Source organism: Manis javanica, chromosome 9, assembly GCF_040802235.1.
Source record: "Manis javanica isolate MJ-LG chromosome 9, MJ_LKY, whole genome shotgun sequence".
Lineage (NCBI taxonomy): Eukaryota > Metazoa > Chordata > Mammalia > Pholidota > Manidae > Manis > Manis javanica.
This window is the reverse complement of record NC_133164.1, coordinates 87,789,229-87,799,641: the sequence shown is the minus strand read 5'-3', so window position 1 is coordinate 87,799,641 and position 10,413 is coordinate 87,789,229. Positions and strand designations below refer to the sequence as shown.

Here is a 10,413-nt window from a genome sequence, read left to right as displayed (position 1 = left end):
TCTAGGGGGTATGTCGGCCAATCTCGGGAGCAATATTTACGGAGAAGTTTTGGTTTTATATCAGGCATCAGGGAGAGGGTAGCCAGATGCTTAAGCAGGCATTCAAGAGGTGAACTTTCAGGGAGGGATGAGGAGGCTCCCATGGCTAAAGGACAGAGAAGGAGACAAACAGGGGAAGACGAACGGAGATCCTAGGACTGGGAGCAGACTGCAAGGAGACAAAGGGTGTCCCCGATGATACTTGGTGGTCTGCAGAAACTCCTATACGAGTCGGAATTTCTTAGGAAGTGTGGGTTGTCACCCAGACTTCCCTAAGAAGGCAGTTTGCTGGAGTCACGAGGTACCTAGTGCTGTTGGATTCCCCTGAGGAAGGCGCCGCCCCAAATCACTCACCAAAGACGTTTCTTGATGCAACAAGCAAGAGGAATTTATTCGGAAGCCAACTAGTTGGGGTCCAAGTCAGCCCGTCGCAGCAGGTCTCAACGAGGACCCTGAGCACTTACAACTAAGTGGTTATATAGGATTTTCTGAGGCATTCAGCCCTAGAGGATTACCATGGTTACAGATTGTTTTGTAATAACAAGATAATAATACTACATAGCAAGATAACAATACTACAAAGGCAGTAATTTTTCAAACCTACGATTTCTGGGTTAGTGCCACGTCCTGGGGGTGTAGCAAGGTAGGGTCGGCATTTATGATTAATTAACCGAGAGGTTAGCGCTGCCAGCAGTCATGATTGATTAACTTGTTTTTCCAGAGGAGTTACCTGGTTTCAGTTGTTCCCTCTGAGTCATATATCAGAATGGCTTTTTGGGCTTCAAGATGGCTACTCTTAGGCTAACTTATTTCTCAGGGAGGTTGGGGTCCTACATTCCCCACTTCTTTTTCTGAACATTCTAATCATGGAATGTTGGTTTCTTCTTGTTGTGTGAGGGTATGATACTGTTGTCTCAGCATTAGCACCTGCACAGCACTTACTCTTTCTTTAATAAAGGTTATTACTCGATTTAAAATGCAGGGACCTAAGGTGAGGAGCAATATTGAAATAAGCAGGGGTCCTGCCAAAGTGGATATTAGAGTTGTAAGCCATGGGGATCTAGAAAACCAGGATTCAAACAGACTCTGGTTAGCTTCTCGTTTTCGCTTTCGCTGATCTAATCTTTCTCTTAATTTAGACATTGAGTCTCTTACTACTCCAGTATGGTCTGCATAGAAGCAGCACTCTTCCTTTAGAGCTGCACACAATCCACTTTCTTTTAGAAATAGTAAATCTAACCCTCGTCTATTTTGCAGCACTACTTCAGAGAGAGAGGTTAGGGACTTTTCAAGTTTAGAAATAGACTGTTCTATAGTTCTCAAATCTTCATCGATAGCTATTCTTAGTCCTTCGTAATGTTGGTTTCCTTGTATAATTGCAGCTGCCCCTGGTCCTACTCCGGCTGCGACTCCTACTCTTAGTAATACAGCTAGAGTGAGTGAGACTGGCTCTCTTTTATACCTTAGTTTAGGTTCTAATTCTGCCACGAATGATAAGTCATCATGATACATTAGTCTGGGTACTAACTGGACCATGATACAGAAATCACGGGAGGAGTTGAAGGCAGAAGTAGAGACACATGGGGTCACTCCAGTGTTACAAGCCCACCATCTCTTGGGAGGAGGAATTAAATACCTGTTTTTACCAGGGAAGGCTATGGGTATGGTCTCATTCTTTCTTCTACAGATAGAGACTCTAGCTGCTGCTAGGGAAAAGGGGCGATGACCGCTCTGGCTGCTTCGTGCTGAGAAGGGGGCGCAGTAAAGGGTGCAGCTAGGTCTCCATCACTGGTCAGTTGAGAGGGCTTCAGAAGGCTGGCGCTTCTATTCTGGGTTTCATTTTTATTACTATTTGCAGTTTTGTGGCTTCTAGGCAAGATAAAACAAATTGTGTTATTAGGTTATGTAGCAACATCTGGAGTTGGATTTTTTATTCTGGAAGGAGGCTACATTATTAAAACGATACTTCTCTCTAAAATCACTCTCATTTTTACTAGAAGTAACTAGGTTAAGAAAATAATTAACAGCTGGCTTGATTATTTGCACAGGTGCAGCAAGAAGAGCAATTGATTACACAGGCTCTTTTAAATATGCTTTGCTGGAACTTTTTGTAAGGAATTTCAGATTGAACTTTTAAAGGCCTCTTGAGGCCAGACAGCCAAGCCAGACTTGCCATCAGGCTTTACCTGCAGTACCTATAGATTTGGATGAATTCTTCTCTTCTTGAGGTCTCTGCACCTGCCAGGAAGTGACCTTCTTTACTCACCTGGTAAGGCTGCTGGGAACTCTGTAAGCAAGGTACTAGGCCAGTTCTTCCAAGGGGCTTTGTTGGCTTTATAAAGTCAATCTTAGTTCTTTAAAGTTGTTCACATCTGAGTCTATGCACATGTCTCTCAGGTACGACATTCCAGTCAAAGCCCTGGTAGTATAACCAGTGTTCTTAAGTAGTCTTCTCACAAGGAAAGCAGATTCTTATTGAACTCGTGCAAATAAACATACTGCCATGGAATATAAAAACAGTCACTGAAAGTTTTTAAACTCTGGAGGGATCAAGTAGAGAGAAGGATGTTTCAATTCTGCTCATAAAGATAGTCATTTACTAAACTGTTGTCAGTTTAAGAGAACAAGGTTAAAACATTTTACCAGCAACATTTGAAACAAAAAGACACAAAATCATTTTCTTTAGTTTATGTAATCTTATGTAACTAATACCTGTTCTGCTGAAATCTAGTTCTTTACCAGTTTAGGGATAATACTATAAATGACAAAAGACTTACAAATGACAATGGTTAAAGATCTGATGAGAGCTTACTGTAAAACAGTTGACATAAGGAAATTCTGATATTTCTGTAATACAAAACATTTAGTAACAAAGTTTAGCATCATTCTCTTTGACAGTGCTTTCCTGGTAAATAAATATATATATATCAGATAAATAAGCCAAATTAGTCAAATACTTTCTCTAGTGAGAAAAAATTCTTCTGACATGTTCCAGGGGCCCTCTGGAAAATATCAGAGGTAACTAGAGGTAAAAGCACCTTTTTGCATTTAATTTTTTTAGAACTATCATTACACATTTATTGTCTATATACTCAGCACAGTAAACAAGATATCTTAAAAAGTGGGGCAGCAGGGGAGATTGCTGCTGTCAATTTTTAAAGACAACATACAGAAAGTCAAACTAATTTTAGGTTACTAAGCATTCTTGAGAGAATGGTAGCAGATGGTAGATTCTTCTGCTTTCATCTTCAGGAGGGGAAAAAAGCTACAATAAGAATTCATATTTAGCTGAAAGAACTGTCTAAACTCAAGGCAGAGTATAATATCACCAGGCATACAAAAGACCTGTTAGAGATACATACAAAGAATGAATATGGCTATAGTCAAATTCAACTTAAAAGTTTAAGCAGAATCTCAAATTTAAATGTCTCTTTCTTTCACACAGATATTCAGATATGACCAGAAATATGATTTGAGATGAAAGAGGTCAGGCATTTTACTTCTTCATTTAGGGACTGAGAAATGATGACCTTTGGCTTACAATCAATAGCTTACAAACAGTGAAAATAATAAGAACATAACTCAGCATAAGTGTCTAAGACCAGATACAAAAAAGCAGAGAAAGTGCTTAAGTTTACAGGTCTTCCCTGAAAGCTTCAAGAATGTTTTACTCTTTAATAGTAGATATAAGCTGCTATGCAAATTCTATTAAAAGCTCTAAGATTATTTGCATTAAAAAATATGGAGAGTCCCCCATGTTTTTTTTTTAAAACATACAGCATATAAATTAAACAAGAAGACCTGGTGGTTCTCAAAAAATCTATTACAACTTTTCTCAAAAGTGGTCACACGTTCGTCTATCTAAACCTTTACAGTGAAACCTGTTTTTCTGGGAGAAACATAATCTTGTCCAGATTCTACAGTTTAATAAATTTTGGTTTGTTAACTAAGTGCATTTAATCAGCTGAAAAAAGCTTTGTTACTATTCTGCTTAGGAATTCAATTTTTCAGGCCATGCAATCATTTTTAATAACAAAATATTTCAAAGGCAAATAAAGGTTATACAGTTGTTAACAAACTTTAGCTTTTAGTCCCTTTAACATTACGATTTCATGGCAACTCACTGAGACTTTAAGCATGAGAAACTGCTGTGATCTTTCAACATAGAGAAATGCCCTCTCTATCACTTTAAGCAGTTCTAACCAGAACTCAAAACTATTAGAAACTTCAAGCTCCAGTGAACACTGAGAAGCAGGACACTGCAAACTGTCAAACCAACATTTCCTAGACTGACAAACTTACGAACACATTCTACAATTTCTGCAACCATGAGCTTCACAGCACAATCTCCCAGCAAACACAGAGCACATCTTCTCAACTTAACAAAACTCTAAGGCTTTAAGTTACTACAAAGATTCTCAGGCTGCAGGTAGGCATACACACTGCAACACACAATTAAAAAGGTGTTCACTTGCCACACTTATCCAGTTCACTTACCTGCAACAACTATGCTAGCCTACTCACAAGACCCCCACTGAACACTAGACAAAGCCAAGCTTCTAAGCATTCTATTCTTAAAAGATTTAGCAGATAACATGACTCAAATGACTCTAGGTAAACTCAGGCAGCCGACAACTACCAGGACATGCCTGCCTCAGGCAAACTCAAATTAGCATTAATGCTTAACACTTTTTTATCAGGTTTTCTGGAAGTTTTAGAACACTCAATTTTCACAAGCGCTTGTCTTTAAATCAATTTCAGTAATACCATCCGGAGGTAGAAAGATATATTCATTTACACACTTAGGGGGTTGTCTGAGTCTGTCCCATTGTCAGTATAACAATTATTAGGCACATGAAAGACACAAAAAACAGAGACACACACAGATTAGACACACAGCGGCCGCTTTTTGTTTTTTCTCAGATTTTCAAACAGAAACCGAAAGGAATCAGAGGGTTGATATTCCTGGCTCCTGAAAATCAACCCTATCTCATCAGATTCACCTTGCCAGAAAAACAGACGGGAGGCTACCAGGCGTCCCTGGCCTCCCAACCTCCCCGAGGCGTCCCCCAGGGTTGCAGCCTGCGGTGCTCCTAGTACGTCTACCGACCGCAGTCTCGACCCCTTTACGGGATCGGGACAGCTGCCAGACAGTGGGTACCCCTTTTCAGAATTCTGACCGGTCTCACTGAAAAACAGAAGACAGAACACAGACAACTCAAGGCGCCACTAATCTTACCTCTTCCTCCAAGAGCGACTTCGGGAGTGAAGCGGGGTGAGCGCATGATCCCGGACGAGCCCCCAAATGTTGGATTCCCCTGAGGAAGGCGCCGCCCCAAATCACTCACCAAAGACGTTTCTTGATGCAACAAGCAAGAGGAATTTATTCGGAAGCCAACTAGTTGGGGTCCAAGTCAGCCCGTCGCAGCAGGTCTCAACGAGGACCCTGAGCACTTACAACTAAGTGGTTATATAGGATTTTCTGAGGCATTCAGCCCTAGAGGATTACCATGGTTACAGATTGTTTTGTAATAACAAGATAACAATACTACATAGCAAGATAACAATACTACAAAGGCAGTAATTTTTCAAACCTACGATTTCTGGGTTAGTGCCACGTCCTGGGGGTGTAGCAAGGTAGGGTCAGCATTTATGATTAACTAACCGAGAGGTTAGCGCTGCCAGCAGTCATGATTGATTAACTTGTTTTTCCAGAGGAGTTACCTGGTTTCAGTTGTTCCCTCTGAGTCATATATCAGAATGGCTTTTTGGGCTTCAAGATGGCTACTCTTAGGCTAACTTATTTCTCAGGGAGGTTGGGGTCCTACAGTGCTAGGAATTTTCGGCAGAAGGAACGGAAGGAGGAGGGGGTGAAAGGGAGCATTCTCATCCGCAAAGGAGTCACCTCGTTTATGGCTGTTGGAGGAGGGGCCTGAGGGTCCACCGCAGCCGTGAAGGCCTGAGGCGGGGAGAGTTCCCTCCTCATCTCCGAGCGTCAGGGCCTTGCCAGACGATCACGGTCAATGGCACTGCGATAGCTCGGGGAAGAGCAGCCCGCTCCGGGGGAAAACTTACCTAAAGGCCAAAGAGGAGTGGTGAGTGTGAGGAGCCAGCGCTGGAAAAAGAGGACAAGGGCAAGCTGCTGCTGGTGTTGGGGGAAGATGGGGCCCAGTTGGGGTGTCCCATCTCCCGGGTTTTGGCACCAAAATGAAAGGAAGGAGCGACACACAGCAGCAATTCACTGGAGAGTTCCACTTTGTTGGGGAAAAGTACTAGGTTATATAGGGAGGGACATAAGCTGATTGAGGTGCCACTTCAATGGGACTGGTGACTATTGGCCAGGTGCTGGGATTGGGGGGGTGGGGGCGAGAGGTGATTGAGCCTCGGGTGGCGCCAGCGGGAACCGAAGACCTGGAAGAGAAGCAGGAGGTTCGCCATCTTACGGGTGGGGGCCCTTCAATTGTTGAAGGTGGTTAATAACTATATAGGGGTCCAATGTGCCATTTTATTTGCTTATGCTTGAAAGGTACATCCATAGTTAAAATGGAATATATTTCAAATAGGGGACACCTATTCTAAGATAAATATAATCATCATCTACTGAACAACTGCAAAAATCCTGCCGAGAGCAGTCAGTGCAGTCAATCCACTGAAAACTATTAATCAAGTAGATATTGAGCACACCCCTGGCCCAAGTCAGATGAGCTATCCTTTTTATCCAAAATAGCAGCTTTTCCAGAAGCCCACAAAAGAGGTTTCCATTTATAGATCACCTATCAGAACTAGGTCAAAGGGTTCTTACCAGTTACAAGGTGGGCAGGAAAGTAAAGCTTTTAAAGCTAGACACATTTCTATTCCCAACAAAATTGGGTTCTCTTGGTCAGAGCAGGGACTGGCTGTGGGGTTGGTGACTAACAGTGAATGTTACACAACCCATTTAACCTGAGATCTCCACAGTTGCAGATTTTCAATTTTCTGGCTCATGATTGACCTCAATTCATCTTTAAATAAAACCTATCTGGAAGGTAGATGTATGTATGTATACCACAAATATGCATCAGAAATTTATGACCAGATTCATTTATTTAGATCCTACCTACATCTATATTGTGATGTCTAGGGGCTTCAAAAGTGCCAATTAACCATATATCAACTCTGGGTTTTGAATCAAATTGAGGGAACAGATGGGGTTAGATTACCAGTTTTATTAGTGGTAGAGCTAGGTAAAAGAACACAACTTGGATTGGAAGATAAAGTGGAATTGAGATAGGGACCATAGGTTTAGACAGAGTAGGGTGAGGGCCTCTGGAAAAAGCAAGGCAGGATATTTAAGGTCAGAGCAATGGAACTACATGCAAGGAAAACCCCCTACCAAAACTCTGTGTTTAACATTAAGCTCTAGAGTCATTCTTCAGTGAGATCAGTTGATACTCTCCAGAAAAAGGAAAGTAGCCCATGTTTTTATTATGCTAATTATTTGTAATCATGTGTAAGATTCACTTTAGCATGCTAAAAGGGACTTAATATCTCATCAAGGACAAACATCCTAAGGCTACTTTTAACAAGTCCACACCCTAAGTAAGCCCTTTATCAGTTCCCAAAAACCTTCAACTGCCTATAAAACCCTTAGACAACATACCACCCCAGGCTCTCTTGTCCCCTCCTGGCCCTAGCCAGGAGTTCTGTTGTCTCACTGTATCTCTAAATAAAAGCCTCTCCCTGGCTCTCCTACCTTGAGTGTTTGCTAAGTTCATTCTTCAACTTCGCAAACAAGAACACTGGCATCAGAATGTCTTTTTTACCCCAAGGCACACTTTAGGACTAACTTATGGGAATAATCAGGGGCACCAGACACACTTTTCTAGTCCATGTATGTGGGTAAAATTGCAATATTTCCAGAATCTCTTGCCTGGCCTTCATGCATCTCCATATCAATAGGTGTTTCCAAGGAGTGGAGAGAAGTAGTCCATCTCCTTATCAATAGGTGAATACAAGGGTGGAGGGAGCAAGGGTGTATCTAGACCCAAGAGGTTTGCTGGGGTCCCTTTTTGCAGCCAGGTGGTGAGAGACATGGGCAAGCAGAAGTGGACGACTGCTTGTAAGCAATAAATGGATTTCTCCCATTTTATTTCTCCCTTTGACCAATTTCAGTTTCAAAGGGTAATTTGCCCCAGTCTGGGAGAAAGATTTTCACCCTGGAGTTACAGTGGATCATATACAAAACAGAAAGCTGCATAGTGTGGAAGACCACCATGCCTGCTTTTCAGCAAATGCCCCCGGGGGAATGTCAATAGAACACAGATCCCCTTGGGGAGTGTTTCAAAAAACGACCAAGCTTCTATAACCCTCAATATTTTATGGATTCCATTTCATTCCATGGGCTCAGGCAGAAATGTGGTAAGAGGAAGAGATACATTGCCCCTATATGAAAGATAAATTTTAGGTTACAATTTTCACAGATATTCCTTAAGAGTTATCACTTTATGAGAACATTTAGTAAAGGTTGGAAACTTACAAAAAATGTTTAAGAAACTCAACCACATTATTTCTTACTGAAATATAATCCACAATAAGTCTGAAATAATTGAGAAAGACCTTCACCTAAATAAACATGCTTCTCATTGAAGTACCATGCAGTCTTAGTACAACGTTTGCTTTTTCTAAGTTGGAAGCCAATAAAACACCTACATATACTGTAAATATACATAGATGGCCTATTCTAGAAGGGAAGATTGCAGTTTAGTGGGTGGAAGAAACCAGATTAGAGGTGGAGGTGACTAGTGGTAAGGAGTAGATGATGCAAGTAAGAAGGAAAGGATCTAGATAGATGTGAAGAACTGGCCCCTGTGAAAAAAATAGTCCTTTTATGCATCAACTTGACTAGGTGGCAGGGTGTCCAGACATTTGGTTAAACATTGCTTTTGGGTGAGCCCATGAAAGTACTTCTGGATGAAATTAGCATTTGAGTAGATAGGCTGAGTAAAGCAGATTGCCCTGCCCAGTTTCAATGGGCATTCTCCAATCCCTTGAGGGCCTGATAGAAAAAGGTATAGGAAGACAAAATTTGTGCTCTCTGCCTGACTGACCTGGACATCATGTTCTGCCTGCAGACTGGAATTTACACCACTGGCTCGCCCAGTTTTCAGAACTTTGGACTTGGATTTACACGATGGTTCTCAGTTCTTTAGACTCACATTGGAACTATACCACCAGCTTTCTGCCTGCAGAAAGAAGGTTGATCTCAGGACTTCTCAGCATCCATAATTGTGTGAGCCAACTTGTTATAATAAATCTTTTTAAATGTAAGTTATCTCCTACTCGTTTTGTTTCTTTGGAGAATGCTAATACAGTCCCCTAAAAAGGTTTGTTTCCTTTAATCTACAAGTGCAGTAAGATTCTGTGGGTAAAACTGTAATATTTCCAGAATCTCTCCCCTGGCTTTAGTGCACCTGCATATTAATAGGTATTTCAAGGGGTGGAGAGAGGTGGTACATCTACATATCAATAGGTAATTACAAGGGTGTGCGAGGGTTTATCTGGACTGGAAACATTGGGTGGAGATCTCTGCTGCTGCAGCCTGGTCAAGAGAGAGAGAGCACGACTGCTTGTAAGAAATAAATGGGTTTCTTAAACTTTACTTCTCCCTTTGACTGATTTCAGTTTCAGAGGTATTTTGCCCCAAGATTTTCCCCAGGAGTTACAGATTTGTATTAGCAAGATTCCTTACATGATGTACATAATTTCCAGCAAGAAGAAACAAAAAACAATTATAAAATGCTTTAATTGTGCAGTTAAGGGGAAATACCCAATAAAAATGAATGGGAGGCCCCTGGTTCAAATCTTCAAACTGCAGAAGAGACGCCAGGTTGAAATTGTGCAGAGCTGTATCATCTGTGATAGGCAGATATGGAAATGAATCGTTTTATTGGAAATACCCTGTTGGAGCCTGTATCTTCACTGAACTTGTAAAATCTCCTCTTTGATTCAAAAGGCTCTTACTAGGAAAAAAGGTCGTGGCTCAACAACCATTAAACTGCCTGGAATCAAGATACGAAGAAAACTAAAGTTCTAGTCTTAGAAAAATGCTTATTTTTTCAGATGCATCAAATTAATCCTAGGGGTTTCCCAGAGTAGAAGGCTCTGGGACATCTCTGTCCTCAAATGGCCAGCTTTGCCACCATGAAGACTGTTTATATTTAGTAAATAGCCACTTGACAAAGGCAGTTTTGAGACTATGACAGTGATCTAGGTCAAGAGTTGATAGGGAGGTTTTGATTCAGGAAGCATATAACCTGTCAGAATCCTATATTACTCATCAAGATACTGGATGGCTTCTCACCTCCTCTCCCAGGGACAGGCTGACCTAGTAAGGTG

The 10,413-nt window shown here is 41.4% G+C and overlaps 1 long non-coding RNA gene across 1 annotated transcript; it reads right to left on the bottom strand.

Annotated features, from left to right (window-relative positions):
* Nucleotides 1-401: 401 nt before the first annotated feature.
* LOC140843423 (uncharacterized) lies at nt 402-9,985 on the bottom strand. The gene is made up of 2 exons (XR_012121173.1): nt 2,306-9,985; nt 402-1,908 (listed from the first exon to the last, which is right to left on the bottom strand). It is a non-coding gene; the product is annotated as an uncharacterized lncRNA (long non-coding RNA).
* Between the last annotated feature and the right edge of the window lie 428 nt (nt 9,986-10,413).